At 38.8% G+C, this 6,217-nt stretch overlaps 1 pseudogene; it reads right to left on the bottom strand.

Annotated features, from left to right (window-relative positions):
• Positions 1-2,816: 2,816 nt before the first annotated feature.
• Positions 2,817-4,613, bottom strand: LOC100985926 (large ribosomal subunit protein uL13-like; annotated as a pseudogene).
• Positions 4,614-6,217: the final 1,604 nt, after the last annotated feature.

Raw genomic sequence — 6,217 nt, 5'->3', positions numbered from 1 at the left:
GGGCAGAACTAATTAAATACCCAGCGTTTGAGCTTCCTTCTTGCACATTAAGACAGACCTCTTTCTTTATATGTTTTTTGGTCCAAATTCTATCACCGTTCCCAGATATTGCTCTAGAATCTTACAGTAGCTTCTTTCATTCAGCAGTACCCTTTTAATGTTCAGCCGCTGCAGCCTGGCTGCTGCCTCATCCACTTTACTGTTCTCATGGGGGATATTAATGGCATCTATAGTGTCAACTCTAAACCGATGGGTACTCTTCAGTCCATATTTGTAGCCTTTGGTACTAAGGATCACATTATATGTTTTTAAAATTATTTATTCTATTTGCTTTCATGAGGATATTCTCTCCTTGTTATAAATCTCTGACTGCCGTTTCTTTGTCTCTTTTGCAGGTTTTCCCTCTTCTGCCATCCCTTTAATGCTTTCTAAGGTTTGATCCTTGGTCTGTTTCTCTTTGCTTTTTCCATATTCCTTTTGGATGATCTCATTTATCTACCATCTATAGGTCAATCACTCCTAAAGCTGGATCTCCAGATTTCAGCCTTTTATTTTCAGACATCTATCTGACCGTATGTCCAAGGAGGACATCTTCACCCAAACCACCGCCATCACAAATGTGTTCTTCTTTTTTTCTGCTTTGGCTTATGAAATCACCATCTGCCCATTCACTTCAACCAGAAAGCCTAAGAATCATTTTCAACTGCTATTGCATCTTCCCCATATCGAAGTCCAGTCAAATTTATTTCCTAGTATTTCTCAATCTGTGCTAGGTGCTTCAGTCTTTACTGCTGCTGCCTTCATCATGTATTTATTATTTCAAAAGCTTTCTAAATGCTCTCAATTTTCCAGTCTTACTCTTTCAATGATGATGATTATAGCAGACCCTTAAGTAGCATTTCTGTATGGGCCTCTGTTCTAAGTGCTTTACCTATCAACTCATTTAATCCCCAAGACAACCCCATAAAGTAGGTAATCTTATTGTATGCTTTTTATAGATAAGACTTTGTGGTGCAGAGAGGTTAAGTAACTCGTTACTTAAGATCACAGAGCTAGTAATGAACAGAGGCATGATGTAAACCCAGGCAGCCAGGCTTCAGCATCCATTCTTCCTTACTCTTTTTTTTTTTTTTTTTTTTGAGACGGAGTCTTACTCTGTGGCCCAGGCTGGAGTGCAGTGGTACGATCTTGGCTCACTGTAAACTCTGCCTCCTGGGTTCAAGTGATCCTTCTGCAACAGCCTCCCGAGTAGCTGGAACTACAGGCGTGCACCACCACACCCAGATAATTTTGTATTTTTAGTAGAGATGGGGTTTCACCATATTGGCCAGGCTGGTCTCGAACTCCTGACCTTGTGATCCGCCCCCCCCCCCCCAGGCCTCCTAAAGTGCTGGGATTACAGGTGTGAGCCGCCGCACCAGGTGGATTCTTGTTATCAGAGTAATCTGTGTACAAGGAAATGATCTGTGTTGTTTCTCGGCTGCCCATTGCCAGCAGAATAAAGCTTACTCTCTTTAATATGGCATAAAAGTCTGGTCTTTACCTTTCTGTGCTCCTTCGCTTGTTTTCCACTTCACACTATATTCTAGCCACCTTCTGTTTGTACCATACTCTAACATTACACATTATGTACTGTACTATAGCAATGATCAACTCTTCATCTTTGCATATCCACGATGCAGCTTGGCATTCATTTTCTCTGTTCTTGTACTGATAAATTTTTTGAACACACATTTACAAATGCTCTAACACTTTAGACAGTTTGTTGAAAGTGTAATGTGCCAGGAAGAATTTTAAGATGGTCACCTCCTCAGATTCCTGGTCCTTGGTGTACACACACCTTCTCCCAGTTAGTCAAGCAACCATGAATCTAGGTACTGCCTTACATTTCAGTTCCAGCAAATGTACTGGGGTTTGTCTCATGGTCCAAAATTCCTTCCATGCTGTGAAGGAATTTTGCAGATGTTATTAAAGTTCCAAATCAGTTGACCTTAAAATAGAGAAATTACCTTGTTAGGCCTGACCTAATCACATGAGCCTTTTTTGAAGCAGAAGGTTTCTCCCAGCTTGTCATGCAAGAGGAAGTCAAGAAATTCAAAGCATGAAAAAGATTTGATGTGCTGTTGTTGCCTTGAAAAAGGAAGGGGCCCCACGGCAAGAAATGAGGGAGGCCTCTAGAAGGTAAAAACAGTCTCTGGAGGAAATCCTGCAAGAAAACAGGAACCTCTCTACAACTGCTAGGAACTATATTATGCCAACAACAAGAATGAGCTTGGCAACTATTCTTTAAATACAATATTATGCCATCTGCTAGTCGAGATAGTTATACTTTTTCCTTTCCAATTTGAATGTGTCTTATTTCTTTTTCTTGCCTAATTTCCCTGACTAGACCCTCTAGTACAATGTTGAGTAGAGGTGACAAGAGTGGACATACTTGTCTTCTTCCTGAACTTAAGGGGAAATTTTTTAGTCTTTCACCATTAAATCTGAGGTTAGCTTTGGGATTTCTGTAGATGCTCTTTATCGGATTGAGGAAGTTCCCTTCTATTCCTAGTTTTTTGAGTGTTTCTTTTATCATGTTGAGAGTTTGTTTTATATAAAAAGGGCATTGGAATTTGTCAAATGATTTTTCTGAATTGATTGAAATGATCATATAGTTTCTTTGTTTAATCTATTGATATGTTATGTTACATTAATTGCTTTTTGGTGTTAAGGCTACCTTTCATTCCTAGGATAAATCCCACTTGGTCACAGTGCAAAATCCGTTGCATATGTTGTTGGATTCAGTTTGCGTGTATTATGTTGAGAATTTTTATGCCTATCTTTATAAGAGGCATTGTCATGTAGTTTCTTTTCTTATGAGGTCTTTACGTGGTCTTAGTATGATAATAATACGGGCCTCAGAATGCATTTGAAAGTGTTTCCTCCTCTTCTATTTTTTGGAAGAGGGTTTGATTTTTATTAATTCTTCTTCACATGTTTGGAGGAATTTGCCCGTGAGGCCATCCAGGCTTATGATTTTCTTTGTGGAAAGTGTTAAAATTAGTCATTTAAATTCCTATAGATTGAGTCTGATCTCCTACTTCTTGAATAAGTTTCAGTAATTTTTCTCTTACCAGGAATTTATACACTTAAATTATCTAAGTTGTTGCCATATTAGTCAGTATTCTTTCATAATTCCTTTTATTTCTGTAAGGCTAATAATTATATTCTCTCATACTGAATTTAGTCATTTGAATCTTCTTTCTTTTTACACTAGTCATTCTAGCTAAAAGTTTATCAATTTTGTTGATCTTTTCAAATAATTAACTTTTGATTATCTGGATTTTCTTTAATGTTTTCTATCCTTTATTTCATTTATTTTTATCCTCTATTATTTTCTCTATTTTGTTTAGTTTGAGTTTACGGTTCTTTTTGTAATTTTTTTTTTTTTTTTTTTTTTTGAGGAATTAATAGTCTTTATTGGGCTCAGGAGTCCCTGGGTCTTGAGGACCTCTGTGTATTTGTCAATTTTCTTCTCCACGTTCTTCTCGGCCTGTTTCTGTAGCCTCATGAGCTGTTTCTTCTTCCGGTAGTGGATCTCGGCTTTCTCTTTCCTCTTCTCCTCCAGGGTGGCTGTCACTGCCTGGTACTTCCAGCCAACCTCGTGAGGCGCCCCAGATAGGCAAACTTTCTTGTAGGCTTCAGACGCACGACCTTGAGGGTAGCAGGAACCACCATCTGCTTTTTCTTGTCCTAGGGCTGTGGGATGCCGTCAAACACCTTGAGGCGGTCCAGAGCAGCCTGGCCTCACTTGGTCTTGTGGGGCAGCATGCCTTGCACAGTACGCCAGAAGATGCGGCTGGGGACCCGGAAGTGGTAGGGGCGTCGAGAAGGGTTGGCGTTCATCCGCTTGTGGAGGAAAGCCAGGTACTTCAACTTGTTTCTGCAGAAACTGCCAGAAATGTTGATGCCTTCGCAGCTTACGACCACCGCCTTCCGGCCCAGCAGTACCTGTTTAGCCACGATGGCCGCCAGGCGGCCCAGGAGATGGCCTCAACCATCAAGCACCAGGACCTGCACCTCCGCCATCTTCGGCAGCCGCTTGGGAAAGTCTTTTTGTAATTTCTTAAGGTGAAAGCTTGGTTATTTATTTATTTATTTGTTTGTTTGTTTGTTTATTTTTGAGACGGAGTCTCGCTGTCACCCAAGCTGGAGTGCAGTGGCGCGATCTCGGCTCACTGCAGACTCCGCCCCCTGGGTTCACGCTGTGCAGCTTCCCGAGTAGCTGGGACTACAGGCGCCCGCCACCTCGCCCGGCTAATTTTTTGTATTTTTCAGTAGAGACGGGGTTTCACCGTTTTAGCCGGAATGGTCTCGATCTCCTGACCTCCTGATCCACCCGTCTCGGCCTCCCATGATTTATTTTTTTTAACACATGTTCACAGCATAGAATTTCTCTCTAAGCACTTGCATTAGCTGAATCACATAAGCTGTAGTGTCGGTGTTTTTCTTTATGCCTCTCCAGTGAAATTTTCCTTGTGATTTCATCTGTGACCCATTGCTTATTTAGCAGTGTTGTTGAATTTTCACATTTTTGAATATCTTAAATTTCATTGTTATTGATTTCTAATGTAATTCTATTATGGCTAAAAAAATATGATTTAAAAATTTTAATTCCAGCAAATGTTCTGGGGTTTGTTTCGTGGTCCAGCATATGGTCTATTCTGGAGAATGCGCATTTGAAAAGAATGCGTTGCTTAGGGGAGTGTTTTATAGATGTCTGTTAGGTCTGGTTAGCTTGTAGTTATTAAAGTTTTCTATTTCCTTGTTGAACTTCTGCTAGATATTCTATGCTTTGAAAGTAGTATCTTGAAGTCTCCATCTGTTTTATTGTTGAATTGTCTGTTTCTCCCTCTAATTTTGTCAGTTTTGCTTCATTTATTTTGGGACACTGTTTTTAGGTGCTTATAAATTTATAATTGTTATGTGTTTCTTATCAACTGACTCTTTGACATTATAAAATGTCCCTCCTGTTCTCTAGTAACAAATTTTGTTTTAAAATCTATTTTGTCTGATATTGGCATAGCCACACCAGTTCTCTTTTAGTTACTGTTTGCATGGTATATATATATTTTACATCAATTCACTTCAATCTATTTGTATATTTAAATATAAAGTGTGTTTCTGTAGGTATTCCATATAGGTAGGCCATTTATCTACTCTTCTAATCTCTACCTATTGATTGGGGTGTTTAACCTATTTGTGCATAATACAATTACTGATAAAGTAGGATTTATGCTGGTCATTTTGTTATTTGCATTCTATGTGTCTTAGTTTTGTTTCTCTACCCTTTTATTTCTTCCTTCCTTTGTTTTAAACAGATGTTTTCTAGTGTACCATTTTCTTTTCCTTGCTGAGTCTTTATGTCATTTTAGTTATTTCCTTAATGTTTGCCTAGAGAGTTACAAATTAACACCTTTACTTAAAACAGTCTAGTTTAGATCGCTATCAAATTAATTTGGATAGTATAAAAAAACTTTGCTCCAAAATAGATTCACTCTCTCCAATCCTTTTTGCTATTACTGTTATACGAATTGCATCTTTATGAATTATAAGCTTATCAACATAGCTTTATGATTATTGCTTTATTCAGTTATCTTTTAACTCATATAGGAGGAGAGAGTTAAAAACAAAAATACATTCATATTATCTTTATATTTACTTATGTAGTTACCTTTACTTAATCTTTTTATTTTTTTAATGTGGATTTGAATTTCCATCTGGTATCCTGTCATTGTTACCTGAATGACTCCCTTTATTATTTCTTTCTTTCTTTCTTTTTTGTTTTGAGACAGAGTCTCTCTCTTGTTGCTCAGGCTGGAGTGCAGTGGCATGATCTTGGCTCATTGCAACTTCCACTGCTGCCTCAGCCTCCCAAGTAGCTGGGATTACAGGTGTCTGCCACCACGCCCAACTAATTTTTTGTATTTTTAGTAGAGTTGGGGTTTCACAATGTTGGCCAGGATGGTCTCGAACTCCTGACCTCAAGTGATCCACCTGCCTCAGCCTCACAAAGTTTTGGGATTACAGGCGTGAGCCACTGCACCCAGCATATTATTTCTTACACGACATGAATGTTGGTGACAGTTCTCTCAGATCTGGTTTGTCTAGGGACATCTTAATTTCCCTGTCAGTTTTAAGGGATATGGGATTGTTGGCTGACCTTTTTTTTCTT

Source organism: Pan paniscus, chromosome 4, assembly GCF_029289425.2.
Source record: "Pan paniscus chromosome 4, NHGRI_mPanPan1-v2.0_pri, whole genome shotgun sequence".
Classification (NCBI taxonomy): Eukaryota; Metazoa; Chordata; class Mammalia; order Primates; family Hominidae; genus Pan; species Pan paniscus.
Note: the sequence above shows the minus strand (reverse complement) of the source record. Positions and strands in the feature narration are given on the sequence as shown.